Source organism: Podarcis gaigeae, assembly GCF_964106915.1.
Source record: "Podarcis gaigeae genome assembly, chromosome: 2".
NCBI lineage: Eukaryota > Metazoa > Chordata > Lepidosauria > Squamata > Lacertidae > Podarcis > Podarcis gaigeae.
The window spans coordinates 82,093,292-82,112,957 of NC_139679.1; the positions used below are offsets into that span (position 1 = coordinate 82,093,292).

The 19,666-nt window shown below is 44.9% G+C and overlaps 1 protein-coding gene across 36 annotated transcripts in view; it reads left to right on the plus strand.

The window, feature by feature from the left end:
* Positions 1-19,666, plus strand: part of CACNA1D (calcium voltage-gated channel subunit alpha1 D) — a 192,779-nt gene that overhangs the window by 17,174 nt on the left and 155,939 nt on the right. The window lies entirely within an intron of this gene.

Sequence of the window (19,666 nt, forward strand, 5' to 3'; positions counted from 1 at the left end):
TCCCTTCCCCAAGGAGGCGGCGCGCGCTCGATCCATGCCTCCGCTGGGAGGGGGAGAGGAGCCGATGGAGATAGGTGGTGCTAAGGCTCACTCCACAGTCGGAGCCCTAACTCCGGGAGCAGTCAAGATGAAGCCTCCTAGAGGAACCAGGAAGTGCTACATCTGCGACAGTGCTCAGCATATGGCAAAAGAGTGTCCCCAGCGGTTTCACAAGCATACTGCAGCCGCAGCGACAGTAACAGACGCAATTCAGCAGAGGGAGTCGCAGCAGGAAAACTCCACTGTCTGGCTGGAGATGGCGTCTCTGGGGACCAGCCAGACAAGTCAGTGAAGCAATCCCCAGGGATCTTACAGCCCACCGACCCCCTCCCACCCAAACCAGTAGTGCAGCTCACCGCATCCCTTCAGCTCCCCAATGGGCTACTTGTGGAAATTCCCATCACCATCGACTCGGGGAGCAATGCAGACTTTATAGACATGCAGTTCATCCAGCAACATGGCATAGCCCTTCTGCCAGCGGCGGTACCTCTGAAAGTCGTCACAGTGGATGGCAGGGAGCTACTGGGAGGGCAAGTGCTACAGCAGACGCCGCCAATGGTGATGCGCATTGGAAACCACCGTGAGGTCATCAGCTTCAACGTCACCCGCCTGTCAGACACGCCCATAGTGTTGGGAATGAGTTGGCTGGATAGGCACAGCCCGGCATTAGCTTGGTACCAGCGGCAACTGACCTTCGGCTCCTCTTACTGCGCAGAACACTGCATCCTGGCGGACTTGGAAGATGAGGGGCACGAGGATGGACCACAGCTGAACTTGGGCATGTTGCAAGCGGTGCCTAACAAATACAAGGAGTTTTTGGAGGTCTTCTGCGAGAAAGAGGCGGATAAGCTGCCTCCCCACAGACCCTACGACTGCAAGATCGACCTCCTGCCCGGGGCGACGCTCCCGACGGGGAAACTGTACTCCATGTCTGAGGATGAATTGCAAGAGCTCAGGGAGTTCATAGATCACAACCTGAAGCGGGGATTCATCCGGGAGTCCAAGGCGGCAGGAGGCAGTCCCGTGTTCTTTGTAAAGAAGAGGGATACGCCCCAGAAGAGGCTGGTCGTTGATTTCCGCGTCTTGAACCTCAAGACCAAGCCCTCAGCCTTCCCTATGCCCAAGATCGATGACCTGCTGGCGACGGTGAGGAAGGGTCGCATCTTTACCAAGTTGGATCTGCGCAGAGCGTACAATCTCATTCGCGTACGGGAAGGCGACGAGTGGAAAACAACCATGTTTACGCCGCTGGGCACTTATGAATACAGAGTTATGCCTTTTGGATTAAAAAATGGTTCCCACTGCTTTCAAGCCTTCATGCATCATGTCTTGGCGGGTCTCCTCTACAAGAAGTGCGTCTGCTTCCTGGATGACATCCTGATCTTCTCGGAATCGCCGGAGGCTCACGAGAGAGATGTTAGGGAAGTTCTGCAGAGGCTGCGGGAGCACAGGCTGTACGCCAAGCTGGAGAAGTGCCAGTTCGACAAGACGGAGGTGGATTTCTTGGGCTACAAACTGTCCGACAAGGGACTGGCTATGGACGGTGCCAAGGTACGTGCAGTACCGGACTGGAAGAGCCCACGCAATAGGAAGGAAGTACAGAGGTTTGTCGGTTTTGCCAACTTTTATCGCAAGTTCATCAAGGGTTTCGCCATGCAGACAGCGGCCATCACCGACACCCTCAGTTCCAAGAAGAAGAGGTTCATCTGGACGGAACAGGCGGAGCAGTCCTTTCAGAAGCTCAAGCAGCTCTTCGCTTCCGAGGAGAACCTACTGCACGTAAATCCCAGCAGGCCCATGAGAGTGGAGACGGACGCCTCAGACAGGGCCGTGGGAGCCGTTCTGTTGCAGCAAGACCACCAGGGGGACTGGAGGCCGTGCGCTTTCTACTCCAGAAAACTCAGCAAAGCGGAGCAGAACTACACCATCTGGGACAGGGAGTTGCTGGCCATACATGCAGCCTTCAAGGCGTGGCGGCACTTCCTCGTCGGAGCCAAGCACATGGTGCAGGTCCGCACAGACCATAAGAACTTGGAGTACTGGCGCACGGCGAGGTTCCTGAACCAGCGACACATCCGCTGGGCGGAGTTCTTTGCAGATTTCGACTTCAGAATTGAGTACATCCCAGGAAACAGCAACGTCTTGGCGGACGCGCTGTCCAGAAAACCGCAGTATCTGGAGGCAGAGGCACCGGCGGCGGCCAAGCACATTTTCACACCACAGGCGTGGGCATGCGCGTCAGCCACGGTGGACCTGGACGCGGTGCGCCGCGCGCTGCAAACGGACTCGTTCGCCCGAGCCAAGATGGAGGAGGTGTGCAGTGGCAAGGCGAGGGGCGACGAATTCCAAGTGCGCGACGGCCTGCTCCTACGCAAGGGAGTCCTCTACGTACCAGGAGACAGCCTCCGCGCGAAGGTCCTGCAACAGCTGCACGACGCGCCCAGCGCGGGGCACTTCGGCAAGGAGAAGACGGTGGACTTAGTAGCCAGAGACTTTTGGTGGCCTAAGATGCGGGGGGATGTCGCGGACTATGTCAATAGGTGCGACACCTGCCAAAGGGCTAAGCCTGTGCACCAGCCGCCGGCGGGCCTGTTGGAACCGCTACAGACACCGTTCGTACCGTGGGAGAGGGTGGCCCTGGACTTTGTCACAGATCTACCCAGCTCGAGGGGCAAGACGGCAGTGCTCGTGGTAGTGGACCTGTTCACCAAGATGGCCCACTTCATTCCGTGCGCGAAGGTGGCCACGGCCGAGCAGACCGCTAAGATGTTCATAGACCACGTGTTCAAGGTGCACGGCCTACCACGGTCTATTTTGTCCGACCGGGGGCGCCAGTTCATCTCCAACTTCTGGCAAAAGCTGATGGGATTCCTGAACGTCAAGGTCAGCCTGGCGTCGGCGAGACACCCGCAAACTAACGGGCAGGCGGAAAGGGTCAACGCCATCATGCAGCAGTACCTGAGATGCTACGCGAACCAGCAGCCATCGACCTGGGTGGACTATCTACCGTTGGCCGAGTTTGCCTACAACAACACGAAGCACGGGTCCACGGGGGTGACACCATTTTTCGCCAACTACGGGAGGCATCCCAGAACCTTCCCGGGTCTGGACACAGTGCGGGAGGGGGAGCCACAGGGAGCAGAGGACGTGGCAGCGGAGTTGCAGGAGATCCACGAGCAGCTCAGGAGGCAGTTAGAGTTGGCAAAACAGGCTTACAAAGTGCAGGCAGATCGACACAGGAGGGTTGGGGAGGACATCCAGGTGGGAGACTGGGTCTGGTTGGCAGCACAAGCAGTTCCAGCCAGATCGTTAGCCAAGAAGAAACTAGGGCACAAGCAGCTAGGGCCTTACCAAGTAGAGGCGCAGATCAACCCAGTGGCCTTCCGGTTGACACTCCCGGAGGGTTCCAGAATGCACCCGGTCTTTCATAGATCAGTGCTCACGCCCTACAGAGAGCCCCACAGGTTTCAAGCACCGGGGAAGGCGCCAGACCCGCTCAGAGAAGCGCCCAAAAAAGGGGGGTCGCCGAAAGGGGAGCCGCTTAATGAAGCCACTGAAATTTTAGACTCAAGGTGGGGGGAGGACGGGATTGAATATCTTCTCGCCACAGAGGACACCCCGGCCAGCGCCAACAGGTGGGTGCCGGATTACGCAGTGGAAGAGCAGTTGCTCAAGGAAGAATTCCACACACTTTTCCCGCACAAGCCTATGCCGGCGGGCTTTTTCGAGGATTGTTTGTTCACACCCACACTCTCGGCCAGCACTTTCCGGGGTTTCTCGTCAGCTGAGGACTCGGCTCCGGGAGGCAGCTCCCCGGAGGGATCGCTTTCAGGTTTTGGCACGGGGGGATCTTATTGGTGGGAGGACCAACCCGAAGTGGGCTGGCGCAGAGACATGCTGAAGGGACCCTGGGAGGTGGACCCCCATCAAGCAACAGGGGGAGGAGGGCTCTTGGGTGATTTGGGGTCGAGCTCAGATTTCGAGCACACCGCGCAGGAGATGGAAGCGGAGGAGGTCGTCGTCGACGAGCCCATGGGGGACTTCCCGGACTTATCTCGATGGTTGCAAGCCTCAGGGGACGAGCTGTATCCTGGACTCACCCCTACAACAATGGAGCACCCGGAACCCGCACCGGAAGAGGGGGAGGGGGGAAGGGGGGGCTTCGAGGGGGGGATGGATGTCAGGGGTTCAGAAGGAGAGACACAGGAGGGGGAGCAAATGGAGAGTGAGGAGGAGGAGTACGAGGGGGGCGCAGGCAGTGACAGTGGCCAGAGTTATTCCACAAGCCTCTCTAGCGAATCGGAGGACTCACAGAAGGGAGCGCCGGTGGCCAGAGCAAGGGAGATTCCAAGGGAGAAACCTCAAGAGGGAGGGGCCAGCGGGGAGTCCCTGAGCAGCAGCTGGAGATCAGGGCCAGCGTCTCCACCAGAGCGCAGTGGGGAGGGGGAGTCCCAGGAGTCGGGACCAGTGTCCTCACCACCAGAGGGAGGAGAGGAGTCAGGTTTGGCAACACCCACATCAGGAAGCGGGGAAACGGTCAGAAGGAAAGTCACCGGCTGGGCGCGCGCGCCAAGTTCAAATGTACAGGAGCGCGGCACAGCGGGGAGCCCGGGAAGGGAGCCAGGTCCTAAAGCCCGCCGGAGGGAGGGGCAAGACTCAGGAGGCTCCGCGTCAGAGGAGTCCAGGAAGGAGGGAACCCCAGAGGGCAGAAGGACCCAACGCAGGAAAGAGCAGCGCAAGAGGTGGAGCCGGGCTAGAATCTTAAACTGGTGTGGGTGGAGCAGTGAGTCAGAGGGGACTTAGCCGGTCTAGCGTTAAGACGTGGGCCTGCGCGCCCAGAGCTTGGAAATGGAAACTAAACTTCAATAAAGACTTTTGTATATAATATCCACTGGGCGTTGGTCCTCTGTGAGCTGGGACCTAGCGGCAGTCCTGACAGGAGTGGTTTAATTTGGCAAATGCAAAGGCTACAGGTAAATGCTGGCTAGATTACTACACAGAACTTTCTGGTTGTTTAAAGTAACACATGCATTACCTACGAATTCAAGAGAAGGAAGTGTGTTCACTTATTTCCAACAGGAGCCACAGCATGGCTTGCGGGTGAGGAGGAGAGAGAACACCTCCAGCACTTTCAGGGGTGCTGTGCCGAGCAGGTCTTGGCAAGCAAGCAAGGTGGAGAATTTAAAAGCTCTTTTTGTGCTAGGTAACCCAAGCAGACCTGTAGAATAATCTTTTGAACTTTTTGCCTTGCTTGGATGGCAAGGCTTGTTCAGCACAACAGCTCTGGAAGGCTAGGGATGATTGCGCAAGATCTTGTGGGAACTTGGATTGGCCTGCAAGATCTCATGAGAGCACCCAGAACCTTCCAGAGGTGGTGCGTTGAGTGTGATAGAGAGCTTAAAAGCTCTTTTTGTGACGGGTAAACCCAAACTATATTAGCTTGCAAAAAGCCACCCACAGCATTTCTGTCAGAACAGAGATACGAGCTGAGAATTTAACGTTGCTAGCTCTGTGATATATTGAAGTGTACGACCTCTTTTATCTTCTCTTACTACTTGAGATCCTGCAAAGATATTGGTCTAGTTCTCAGTGGTGCAGTAAATCTGTGCCCAGACAGTTCCATATCAGACTGCAAAAGAAGACTCACATGACTGCATTTTCCTCCATACAAAACTGTCCATTTGCATAGAAAACTAGCATGCTGGGGGAAGACAAGCCTTCTTGTTTCTTTTATGGCAAGCACAGTAGTCTGGCTTATGTTATCTCTGGTAGAGCATGTCTTTTCTCATATAAAGCATGTAGCAGCAGTTTGATAAGATCTGCCTGGTCATTTTTTTAAAGTAGTGTTTAAAATTCTTATAATTGTATTTATTTGTTTTGAAAACTTACAAATCACTTATGACACCCAAGATGATTTGCAGAATACACGCATACAGTATGCTCGTGCATGTGCTCACACATATACACACGCACGCACACACAAACCAAATTAAGAACTGTTATTTTAAAAACAGAAATAAATGTCAGGGACAATAGATATTTACAAGCAATTTTTATTGACTATGCAACGTTTTCTGAAAAGCAGGGGTGGTGATAGGGCTGCAATTGGTGTGCCTATATTTCATTTTCATATACTACAAATAAAGGGAGATGGGTAAACTCAGTAGTTTGGACACTTATATAATGGTTTCCTTTTTAATTTTAACTGTATGTGACATTAATCACATAGTTTGCTCCTGAGTGCAAGCTTTTTCCTTTTCATTGTAGACCCTGATTGGGATTCTGTCAAGGTGATAGGGGAATTTTAACCCTCTCATCCCTGCTGTTGACCTGATCTGTTTCAGCCCACTCCCCTGACTTGCAATTTTCATTGTGGGTGGAAAGCTGCCATTGGAATGAATGGGAATTCTCACCCCCACCCCATTTCCGTGCAAACTTAAGTCTAGTCTTGCAGTGATCTGGCGAGATTGTACTGAAGCGGGGAGCAAAGTTGTTGTTGTTGGCATCCCTCTGTCATGGGAAACAATGGAGTAGTGGGCCTTTCAGGGTGAAGTCAAATCATTAAAGCGTTACAGCGCCTGCTGTGGCTGTAGAGACTGATATGGGAGAGATATGCTTTGTTGCAGGAGGGGCAGATGAAGGGGTCTGTTTGTACTGCTGCAGATGCACTATGCCATATCTATCCTTACAATATATTTGATGCCAGGATCCTGATCTGAATCAGACCTTCCGCACTGGCAATATGTAAAAGAAAAAGCTTGCACTTCAGGGCAAACTATGTGAATAACATGCTGTTTAGCCTTAGGGCTATAGGGATGGCTCCTTACATACAAGCAAAAAAGAATAAAAACCATTTAAATGTCTGTTCTCTCTGCCACTGGTTCACTTTATCTATAACTTGGGGACATCTCTTAAGCTTCTCAGGAGCAATTTGAATAAATTACTCGAGGTTTCTTAGAGGGTCTCTCCCCCCCAAAAAACAGTTTAGCCCTGCAGGTGAAAGCTAGTGTTACATAGTCTGGCTGATTTTGCTAAAAGTCATAAAGTGAGATGAGCGCCGCAACCCCAGAGTCATCCGTGACTGGACTTAACGGTCAGGGGTCTCTTTACCTTTACTTTATATTAAAAAATAACCATCAATTATTCATCTTTTTATGGGTAGAAAAATGGGGGTGGGGTGAATCAAAGCAATCCTAAGGTTGTTATTCATTGCTAGTGCCTCTTTTCATGTAATCATTTGCAGCTGACCCACAAAGTATATTGGCTGTAGTTGAGAAGTTAGCATGATTTGACATGAGTAAAGTACAGCATAGGTTTGTGAATCTTCACATTCTTTCAGTTGTCTGTTATAACAGAAATGTAACAAGCCACACAGGTATTTTATTTAATTTAAATGTGCAAAATCTGTCCTTCAGGAACCATACTTACTTGCTGGGCAACAATCAAAGTAATAACAATCGTAACTAAAACGGTGGCACACACTGAAAAAGATAAGCAGCAGTAAATGGAATTTATACAATTTATAACTCGCAACTTAGGCACATTTAACTTGTGCACATTCAGCTTTACGCTCTGGGCAATTTTTTTTAATGGGGACAGGTTTAAAAAAAACTAAAAAACTTTGGCAATCCCACCCACCATTGAACCCCATGTGTTTTAACTATAAACTATTTTGACTTTAGGCAATATCCCTGGAATTTAACTTACTTGCACACAGATTTAAGAGCCCTGGGTCTTTTCAGTACTTGGGTCAGAAAGTTTGATGGGACTCATCATGCTGGCCAGCCATTTAGCTGTATAAATTGGCTTAATGTAGAGTTGGTATGGCACAAAAGTGGAGTAGGAAAAAGAAAAGAGAAGCGTAGAATGGAACAACATTGCCATCCACATTCTCAGCTTCCATAACAATACTGCTGACTCAAAGCAGTCACAGGCTGGCACGCTTTTAACAGCCCCATGCATAACTCTATGTCCCCCCCACCTTTCTATTGAGTTCAATGAGATCTATTTACTCTACCTCTGAGGTTGGTATTACATTCCATCACTGTGGGGTTTGGGTCTGAAGAAGTGTAGGATTTGGTATATGCCTGCTTCTTTCTGGTCACATTTTGCCCCTTCTGCTGACAGAGTTGTGCCAACAGTATTTTTGTGTTGGCATGCCCACAATGTTATAGGGGCAGATTCCCACAGGCAAAGGCATATCCCAAGATAACACTAGCACAGCTAAGCTTCCAGTATTGCCCAAGTTGCCTCACCTCCAGGCAGTGAATCTGGAGTACAGGATTTAATCTTTACAGTTAGTAACTGAATTTGGGTGGAGGGAAAAGGGAGCTTCCAACAAAGACCTTGTTTTAAACAAAAGAATGGACCGTTGCTTCTAACCCCAGTGTAACTGTACAGTGTGCTTGGATGAAAATGCCTGTAAGTTGTAATACTACACAAAAGCAGTAGATAACAACACTTGCCAATTGTACCTAAAGTGCACTTAATTATACTCTTAAACACAGTGGTACCTCGGGTTACATATGCTTCAGGTTACATATGCTTCAGGTTACAGACTCCGCTAACCCAGAAATAGTACCTAGGGTTAAGAACTTTGCTTCAGGATGAGAACAGAAATCGTGCTCCGGCGGCGCAGTGACAGCGGGAGCAGGAGGCCCCATTAGCTAAAGTGGTGCTTCAGGTTAAGAACAGTTTCAGGTTAAGAACGAACCTCCAGAATAAATTAAGTACTTAACCCTAGGTACCACTGTAGATAACAGCCTTGCCCCACTTTGAGAGCTTTTTAGTTATGTGCCATAGGACCACCTACAAAGATAACAGCACCATTTAATTTCCTCCTTTGCTCAAAAAGGGAATGGGATTTGTGTATTCAAATATGCAACCGAGAGCGTAGGTAATTCCAGCACATTGAATAAACATTTTAGCTGTTATTTCTGAAGAGGGATCTGTAAGAAATAGCTATCTTTGTTGACATTTAAAGTTTTAAGGTTCCACAGGACCGCCTAGAATTATGGGGGAAAGATCAGGCTTCTCATAAATCACAGAAAGGACAAACATGGGATGCTCTTTATCTGAAATGTAAACAGCACAAGGTTATAAAAGCAATATAACCTGACCAATGTAGCTATCAGTGAAAGTAAATGAAGGATAGCCTCATGCTAGCACCAGCCTTACAGGCTTTAGTTCTCAATAAACAAGACTCTGCAACTACTGAATAAATAAAGCATAAGCCAAATGTTTCAGAAAAATTACACTTGCAGTTACTTCCCCACTGCGTTGCTCTACTAAGCTTCTTGGAAACCCCAGTCAGTAGTGCGTGTAACTTCTTGTTTGATGAAAGGGTGCTTGCTAAAAGCATGCATATCACACCTGTACTTGGTGATCAGCACTGGCCTTTTAGTTGGTTTCCAGGTGCACCTAAGAGGGTTGAATAAGATTAGACCCATGTTTCTGGCAAAGACTGCCTTATACTGTGTAATACTGAAATGTACACCTATCTTCATTGAGCTATCCATTATGAACCCAAGGTCTTGTTTCTGGTCCACCACTTCCAACTCAGACTGCCATTAGTGCACAATGTCCACACTGACTGACAGTGGCTCAGATGGGGAATATTCAAGGCCTTATCTGGAGGTGCTGGGGCTTGAACCTGGGACTTTTCACATGCAAAGCAGATGAGCTGCACTCCTTCCGTTCGGTTTCAGTTTTAATCATGCAAGGAGGAATCCCAAAATTGGGCTATTGCCACCCGCTCATTGCTACAGACAAAACTGCTGATAACTGCATCCAAGATCTAATCCTAGGGATATAAAATGGATTGGACTGATATGCTGTCTGATGAGACAAAGACAGTGGTGTTCTCTTTCAGCTCCTCTCGTTTGTAAATGGTCCTTGCAGCTGTTGGCTTAAATATATTGGGTGCATTTGGGGTTGCACTAACTGGGTTAGCTCTGGGCAGCCAAATGGCTTGTGATTAGAACAGAACCAACTCTTTTATGGGCTGATAGCAGAGATCTCTCCAGTTGCCTGCCTCCCATGGTCATGGGGTATCAGAACAACCCTGCATTGCTGGCAGCTGCCAGGGCCAGGCACTTTGGCAAAACGTGAGAAAACTTGAGGTAGTGTCTCTGCGGCACCAGCAGTAAGTAGTGACTGGTGGACTAGTACTTGTAATGGTGATGGTCGCTATCTTATCTCAGGCAGCAAAATGACTTGGGCTGTCCTGCATTAGAAAGTTTGTTTTCCACACTTCGGTTTCCTTTAACTCCTAGCACAAGGAAGGTCATAATATTAGTTCCATCTGTGTTACATAAAAAACAAACGGTTGGCTCTGTTTATGTTTCTTTAATGTGGTTTATTTGGTTGATAACTGTCCTTTTATGGTGGAAACCATAAAAAACTGTGTGACAGAAGGATAGGCTGCCCTTCGCCAGTGGTGGAAGTGCCTCAGGCAAGATGGACTGTTTTTTTCGGAGTGGCCAAGTAGCAAAAATGCCTTTTCACAGAACTGAATAGCATGTTCCCTAAAGCAGTATTATGCTTATCAGACACACTGTGGTCTCATCGTGCACTCTACCATATTTATGAGGACACTTTAAAAAAACAGATCTGCAGCTGATTTCAATTATGGAGCTTAATGTTAGTTATCATAACTGTTTAACTGAAGTGTATAGTGACACTGCCCAGAAAAGAATTAAAGATTCTAAAGTTAGGTTATTTTGATACTGGGAAAATGACACTATTTCAGTGTTCTGTTCAAAGAACAGCATACAAAACAGAATGACACGGTTAAATCCCACAACAGGAATTCATCCGTTCCAAACTTTTCCTCAGATTTGGAATAACTGTTTGGCCTATGGAAGCTGTTTACCTTAAGTTGCTTTGTAGAAACAGCTGGAATGAAGTGTTTGCTTTGTAGAGGTACTGAATGCATGCTCTACCCTTCCAACAACACATGCTCTAAAGATGCTGGAATATACCATTTTTTGTTACCATTCTTCCTTTTCCATTAAGTATTACCATTTCTTAGTCCTATATTACACCTTTCCAGAATTCAAAATTCAAAACTTTATATCACAGGCATTTTAGAATATAGAGGCAGTGTAGAGCAGGGGTCAGCAAACTTTTTCAGCAGGGGGCCGGTCCACTGTCCCTCAGACCTTGTGGGGGGCCAGACTACGGTATATTTTTTTTGGGGGGGGGATGAATGAATTCCTATACCCCAGAAATAACCCAGAGATGCATTTTAAATAAAGGCACACATTCTATTCATGTAAAAACACCAGGCAGGCCCCACAAATAACACAGAGATGCATTTTAAATAAAAAGACACATTCTACTCATGTAAAAACACACTGATTCTCGGACCGTCCGCAGGCCAGATTTAGAAGGCGTTTGGACCGGATCCGGCCCCCAGGCCTTAGTTTGCCTACTCATGGTGTAGTATCTTAATAAAGCCAATTCAGAGTGATAGCAGTCACCTGAGTTGTCTTCATGGTCACGTTTGACTTTCCATGTGGCACAATGACAACATTTTTACAGTGTGATCCAAAATTAGCTGGGATCACAGTGACCTGGAAAAAAAAAAGAAACCAACATGTAAAAGTGGCATTAATGCAGCAGCTAAGAGTGTCTGTGAATACTAGTGAACAGTTGTGAAAAAGGCAACTATCAGGCAGCTCTGAGGCAACATTTCATCTTCTCTGAAACACTGCAGCTGAAAATGTTTGCAAGCGAATATTCTCCAGCCCCTTGGAGACCCTTTAGCAGGAAATAGTCACTGAATAACCACTTAAAATATTTTTTCAAACCTTTATGCAACTGCCAAAGAACACACATATGAATGTGATAGCCTCTGGGCAGATTAGTCAGCAATAAGTTAAGGCAATGATGAGTGTTTGGTCTGAGAGGATATGTAGGAGGACACGACTGATAAAAGAGAAATATTAAAGCTGTCTTCAAGTCCTTTGCTGAGCTTCTGCTTTAATGTGAAGCATTAAATGTGAAGCAAGTGGCAGTTCTTGTAGGCCTCCCTTTAACAATGTAGCAACTGATCTGATAAAATAAAGGCAAGTATTTCTTTTGGAATGGAATGGAATTGAAATGGCCCCTGTGTTCGGGGAAAAAAATAATAGAATCATAGAGTTGGAAGGGAGCCTTGCAGGTCACGGAATCCAAACCCCAACTTAATACAGGAAGTCAAGGGCTACAAAATGGCTCTGCAGCATCTACTTGAATATGTTCAGCTAAGGACAGTCCCTCCCCTCTATAGCTGGTTCCATTGCCAAACTTTTCTCACCATTAAATAAAAAAATATTATTATTATTATTATTGGGAACCAGGCAGAGGGCCTTCTCGGTAGTGGCGCCCACGCTGTGGAATGCCCTCCCTTAAGAGATAAACAACTACCTGATGTTTATAAGACATCTGAAGGCAGCCCTGTTTAGGGAAGTTTTTAATGACGGATGTTTTAATGTATTTTTTATCTCCGTTGGAAGCTGCCCAGAGTGGCTGGGGAAACCCAGCCAGATGGGCAGGGTACAAATAAATTATTATTATTATTATTATTATTATTATTATTATTATTATTATTGAGCTTCCCCTGAAATCTTCCCTCCTGCAACTTATGTCCTTTAGATCTAGCTAGTCTTGCCTTCTGGGGCAGCAGAGAACAAATCTTTTTGACTTCTTCTATGCGACAGCCCTTCTCAGTCTTCCCTTTGCCAGGCTAAATATGCCCCAGGCCCTTCCAACTTTTCTCATAACATGCTTCCCATACTATTGTCCATCTTGGTTGTGTTCCCCTGAGCCTGTTCCCATTTGTCTGCACATCCTTCTTAAAGTGTGGTGCCTAGAACTGGATACAGTATTCCAGATGACGTCTGGCCAGTGCAGAATCAATTGCTTGTGATTACAGATTGTGATTTGGAAATGCTGGCTCACTTTGCTTTGGAGTGGCCTTCCTCAACCTGGTTGCTCTCTAGACGTTTTGGACTGTTTTGGACTATAACTCCCATCAGCCCCAGGGAGCCAGCAAGTGATGCTGACTAATAGCTTCAGGTCACTGTGAAGGATACAGGCCGCTGCATTCAGTGTGACATTGCCTGATGCAGCCCCACAACAGTAGAATATAAAACGTCTTGGCACTAGTTGCTCCTGTCTCATTGATCCTAGGGTATGATAGGAAGGGAGATGATGTAGCAGTTTTGCAGAAGCTAAGTAGGTTTGGGCTTGGCAAAAATCAGGATGGGAGTCTGTATTCCACTTTAAGGTCTCTGGAGTAAAGGTGGGATATATGAAATGAATAATTGGTGGCATCTAGCACATAAAATATAATTGTCTGATCCTTTGAGGTCCCTGAAAAACAGTAGGTGGTGGGCCCACAGGCCTTCCATTGTCATTCTGCCCTGTGTGTGGTAGAGAAGGGAGCCTTTTTCATGGAATGGACAAGTTAAAGGAGAAAATACCTGAAGGGAAGCTGAGGAATATCTTAAGAGGTTTTAAAAAAGAGTTGAAAAAACTATCTTAGTAATAAGTTAGAGTAAGTACTGCTTGAATGTGGCTAGATGACTTTTCAATATTTCCCCCCTGGTTTACATGGTATTTAGTCTGCTGGTGAGATCTGAGTGTCCTTCCTGTTGTAGAGCCCAGGCATTGTGCCATATTTTCCCTCTGTCATCTTCAAAAACCAAGACAGAAGTTGGTTGTCTGGGAAGGAAGAAGCGTGTTGAGGATTCATATCTGCCTTAAGGAGGAATTTCCTCTTCACTGAACAAGCAGTCCTGCATGGGCTACATACAGATCCAGATGGGTTCTGCAACCAGGAGGTTACAGAGGCAGAGTGTGCTGTTATACATGACTCCTTTTGAAAAATATACATTAAAAAAAAGTATAGAAACAAGGGATTTTTATTCCCTTCCATTATCTTTTTTGCTTGCTTTTTGTGGAAACAGCTCATAGCAATGCTTAGAGCTTTGAAGGTGGTTTTAGGATGAGTGTGATAATAAACCATTTGCTTGTATCTTCTGCTCAGGGCAGAGCAATAATTTGGTTGTGTTCAGTTTTAAGTTTATGATGGAAATTATCTTTTATCCAAATGGAAAACTGAGAATTGCATGGATGTTCCTTGACTTCACTGAGTGGTGCAGAATAAGTAAAAAGCTTAAATCGTTTTGAAAGGTGTTCTCATTTGAAGGGATCGAGGCTCTCTCTACGTGGAAGCGCAAGACAAATGAAGCTACTTCTGCCTAAAGAGGCTTTCAGCAATTTAACAACCTGAACCTGCCAGCTGAGCAGTGAATTTAAAATGGGCAATGCTTGGCATGTGGAAATTGGTTTTTCAGCTCAATCAGCTCAGGCATGAGAGAGAATTCTATAAAGTGTGTGAAGAAGAAATGTAGTGTCATGTAAATAGATATGGTATTTGAATTGAAAATCGTTTCTGAGATGAAATAGAAAGACCAACTTAGGAAATAAAAATAAAACTATTATTTTTCCATTTGCGCTTTTATATGTAAAGCCTACCCAGTTCCTTAACAGGTCATCAGTAGTCATTTTCATTCTTGCACCATACAAATTGAAACAGGCCAAATTACAAAGTTCATTGTAATATAGGACTGAATGCTTTTCTTCAAAGCTGGCTTAGAAAATATTCGGGTTGTAAATGAAATCTGACACTTCTGCCTTACAAGTTGCCATCTTAAAACTGTCAAACTAAATATAAATGTTGTCCTGTTTATTTTTCTGGGCCGAATCTGGGATGGAGGTGGTCCTGACAGGGGAACGACTTATGTGTGAGATTGCCACCTAGTCACCCCAGTAGGTCACATCTTGTGTCTTGGACACCAACTCAGAAGAGAGCAGGGCACTAATTCTACACTAAAAACACCGTCACCTGTCTCTCATAAAGCATGCAAAGGTACAGGAGGTTACTTGGAGCAAGTATGTTAACTATTCAATGGATAAACAACTGAGAGTATCCTGGTCACTGCTGCTGGTTATGGGGTGGACCTCCCCTTTTCCAACTTAGTGTCTTCCAGATGTTCTTAGACTCCAGTTTCCATTAGCTCCAAGCTGCATGGCCAATAGTGATGGGTGATGGGAGCTGCAGTCTAAAATATTTGTCAGGCACCAGGTTATGGAAACCTGCCCTGTACAAATATGTTGCCTAGATTTATTTGAAAAAGTGAACTAATCTTCTTGCATTGCAGGGAGCTGGACTGGATGACCCTCAGAGTCCCTTCCAACTCTACAATTCTATGATTCTATGTTAAGTAAAAGTCATGAAGACATAGGGCGTGGCCATTTTATTTTATGTATTATATTTGTATAGCTCTCTGCTAACCCCCCCATAAAGCAGTTAACAAGCAAAAATACTACCATTAATAAAACAAGAGTTTAGAATTCCAAGGAAACCCATACAAGTCCATCATAACTCATCAAATGTTTACCTTTTAGTTTAACGGATACAACAAGTGGTTGACACTATTTCTCTCTCTTAAGTGTAACTAGATCAAAGGACTATATGAAACACTGCCACTATGTAGCCTTTAGTCATGTCATAGGAATAAGAGGTGGGTTTTTTAAATGTAAAGTGGTACCTCGAGTTACAGACGCTTCAGGTTACAGACGCTTCAGGTTACAGACTTCGCTAACCTAGAAATAGTACCTTGGGTTAAGAACTTTGTTTCAGGATGAGAACAGAAATCGTGCGGCAGCAGCGGGAGGCTCCATTAGCTAAAGTGGTACCTCAGGTTAAGAACAGTTTCAGGTTAAGAACGGACCTCCAGAACGAATTAAGTTCTTAACTCGAGGTACCACTGTATAGGTTGGCAGAGCAGGAAAACTGATGATGGAACAGATAGGTGGCATATGAGTTTTGGTAATGTTAATTTTCACTGCTGCTGTAAATGGAATACCTGCTTCATATAAACAAATAATATTTCTTTGGAATGTGATAGGCACCTCATTAATTAGCAAGCAACACCCATAGCAGAAAATGTACATTTTTGCTAATGTGTGTTCCCGATGATGAATATGCAACTGAAGATAAATGAAAAAACGTTTTATTTATAAATGAGGTCACACTATATTTATGTGTATTTGCAAAATGAGGTTATGCCAGAAAGAAGTCAGCTGAGTCCCCGTGCTTTAGCCCAATGCAGACCAAGCAGCAGGAAGAGTTAGGTAAGGGTTCACAGGCTTTCGCTGCCTCCAGCTTTATGCCAGGGCTGTCATGCCAAAGCAAACATTTACTTTATTTTGACAGCTTGAAAAGGTCGTAGCGTTCTTCTTTCTTTATATGAAAAAATGAAAGTTTGGGTATTGTGAGGAAAATAATAACAAAACACTTGTCGGCTGACCTTAAAATGCTGAACCCTTCATTACCGTGAATAGGGAAACCCAATACTTTGTAGTTACCATTTCTTGTAGTACTAAAAGCTATTCTATGGGGCCTTTTCTTCACAGACTCTTTTGCGAAAATAAATTCTTGGCCATATATAGCTATCTGGGAATGGTTTGAACAAGATATTTTAGCTGCCCTCACTTTAAATGTTTACCTGTCCCACAGGAATATTGTGAAATTGTGGGCCAGTTCACATGCATGTGTTCATGACCTTAATGATCAATTCCTTGGTGTTTGGTGACTTGACAGCCGAATTGTTTCTGAGGTGACATCGAATGATATCAAAGTTCTTCTCAGAGACTCATTCACAAATGCTTGCAAATGATCAAAACAGTGTTATAAACTCAGATATATAAGCTAATCACCAAATGGCTCTTTTAACCTAGGTTACAATCACCACAGTGGAATGTCTAGGTGTCTTTTGTGGTGATATAATAATAATATCTATACTGCTTTATATTTTAAAGAAAAAATCTCAAAGCAGTTTACAACTCATTAAAACATCAAATAAAACAATCTCGATTAAAACAAATTCAAGCTTCAAGGAAAATATTTCAGATCCTTCTCTAAGGGACATTTTGTTTCCCCCATATTTATTTATTTACCTAATTTATATAGCTGTCCCATAGCAGAAGTGCTCTAGGAAGCTAGCATGGTGTAGTGGTTATAGAGTGTTGGACTAGGACCTGGGAGATCAGGGTTCAGAATGCATGTGTGCAGTAACCTTTAGCAGTGTTCATAAACTGTTATTGGACATGAGCTCAAGATAACTAGTTCTATTTGTGTAGCTCTGATCACACCTGAGCTGTTCCATTCCTTTTTATTGCAGTATTATACAGTATTTAAAGAGCAGCTGCATTTTAAAATTATTCAAAGCAAAGCCAGTTTCCAAGGCAGCCCTATGGCAAGCAAGAGGGGAACAGAGGTTTATAATTCCTGTGAGTGTGGTCTAGGAAGGCAGGAAGGATAGAGAGGTGACAGAGGTTTATAGTAGGGACACTGTATAATAGTACATCCCTCTTTTTCCCTGTCCCTTCTCAGTTTCTTCCATGTGGGATTTACCACATACTGTGTCCCACTGCTCCCGTACAGTGATGTGAAATAATCAATAAGGATTTTGGCAGCCATCTTTTCCCAACTGTTTTGTGCTCAATAAGCGGTGTGCAGCCACCTATTCTCGTCTGCTTATCAGGAAAATTAAGACAAATAAACCTGCTTTCGGAATACTCTCACATGGTTCTCTCTGGGCATAGGTAGTCACTTTGCATTTCCCCTCCCAATTCTGTTCTTAAAGGAAGACCTGCTCTTCTGCTTCTTCCTTCAGGGTTAAAGTTCAACTTAGCCGTTTTTCCAAGTTGAGGACCAATTGCAAGCATGACTTTCTAGCTATCTTTTCGGGTGTAGAGGGCAGCTGTGAAAGGAATACAGTATAGGATTTGCTTGTCATTGCTGAAGTATACCTCAAAATCATTAAACAAGAGGGATGCTAATTCACGAAACAGTATCTTATTTGACTTTAGCATAGTCTTTCAGAGTTGAGGGAGAAGATTGACTGGATCAGCGTTAATGCATCAATTAATTAATGCATCAATTAATTATTTAAACTCTAATTTAAAGAATAAGAGAACTACAAGTCTCTTTTATTCACTCATTTATGTTGCATTGGGTGGCAATTTCAACTACCATCTAGTATTTGTAAGCATTTTTAATTTTTTTATATAATATTATAATGAATTAAGAATTCATCTTCATGGTTTAAAATAATGAAAAGGAAGCCCTCAGTCCTTCCCAAATATTTTGTGTGCTTGATTAACGTTTAGAAAAAGAATATAAGAAATAAGACGGCTTTATTGTAGTACATACTGCAACCCCAGCTTACGATTCTGAGCAAAGTATTTCCAGAATGTAGCTTCTTATAAATCACATGGTTGGCGCCTGCAGTGTTTCCTATATAATATCTAAATACATGTCAACTTTGTATAGCCAGATGTCTGTTTTGCAGTGTCAGAGCGTATTAGCTGCAAAGGATGGTTATATTTATTCTGTGTCTCTGCTTTTGGGTGATTTACTTATAGTTGCAGTTGTTTTTGACAACATGGTAGTTAGTTAACTGTAGCTATAATTCTTAATTTGTTTATTTTAAATCTTGAACATTTGTAAAACAGTTGAAGAGGTAGCAGCAGTGCATTTTATTGAACACCTTGTGCAGAATATAAATGGAGTGTATTGATACATGTGCTTAGGGTTAATGTTTCTTTTAAAAATATTTGCTTGATTAGAGCCAAGAATTAAAAGGTCATTGCTAAGAATATTTAGAAGCATCCTTTCCTATCTCTTTAAAGAGCATTCTTCTATACTTTTATAGCAAAGCATAGGAGAATGCAGTTAGAGTCACTAAAAATATAGATCATGCCTTTCAGGTATGTTTTTAGTTAGAGAATGAACTGGCTGCACTGAAGTTCTCCCAAGCCTAAGACATTTGTATGGATCTGTCTTCAGGGGCTTATCTGACCTCCTGACGGTGGAGTTGCTGATGTTTCCCGGAAGGGAGGGTGGGAGGCGAAAGGTGGCTTGAAGGTTGGTGCTGTGCAACTGCAAATGTACCAGCAGAAGCGCTGGATTGGCTCCATCAGTGCATTTGCTCAGTGCTGACCTCCCTGCTGCCTTGCCCCTCCCACTCTCTCTTTCCCAGTAAGCATCATTGACCTATCATACTTACCATGAGGTCAGGCAAACGCTACAGCCCCCTCTCTGTCATCTGCTAGAGATCCCACACATGTGCCTCTTGGCAAACAGTTTTTCATACTAGTAAAAATATTAATTATATTCATGAGTGTTTACTAATCCTGTAAACTATTTAGATTTCCCGCCAGTACTTTAGTATCTAAAATATACATATCCACTGGCAGACATAACTTTAAATTTTGTGAGTATTAACGTTTTTGGTGTTTTAAAATACTCTTTCCTACCTTGAGAGTCACTAATAAGAGAAGCAGGAGGGATTTAAAATAATAATAATAATAACGACAATAGCGAAAGTACTGAAAATCATTGGCTAAAATGCTTGCCGATTTCCAGGTGCCAGACATCAGCCCTGATGTTACATTGCTTTTTAATTCTGCCCCAAGAGATTGTGCTAGCTTTTATTGGTTTCATATTTTGCATTAAAGGGTAATTGATAAGAGTTTATTTCCATAAGCTGGTTATGTAAAGGCACTG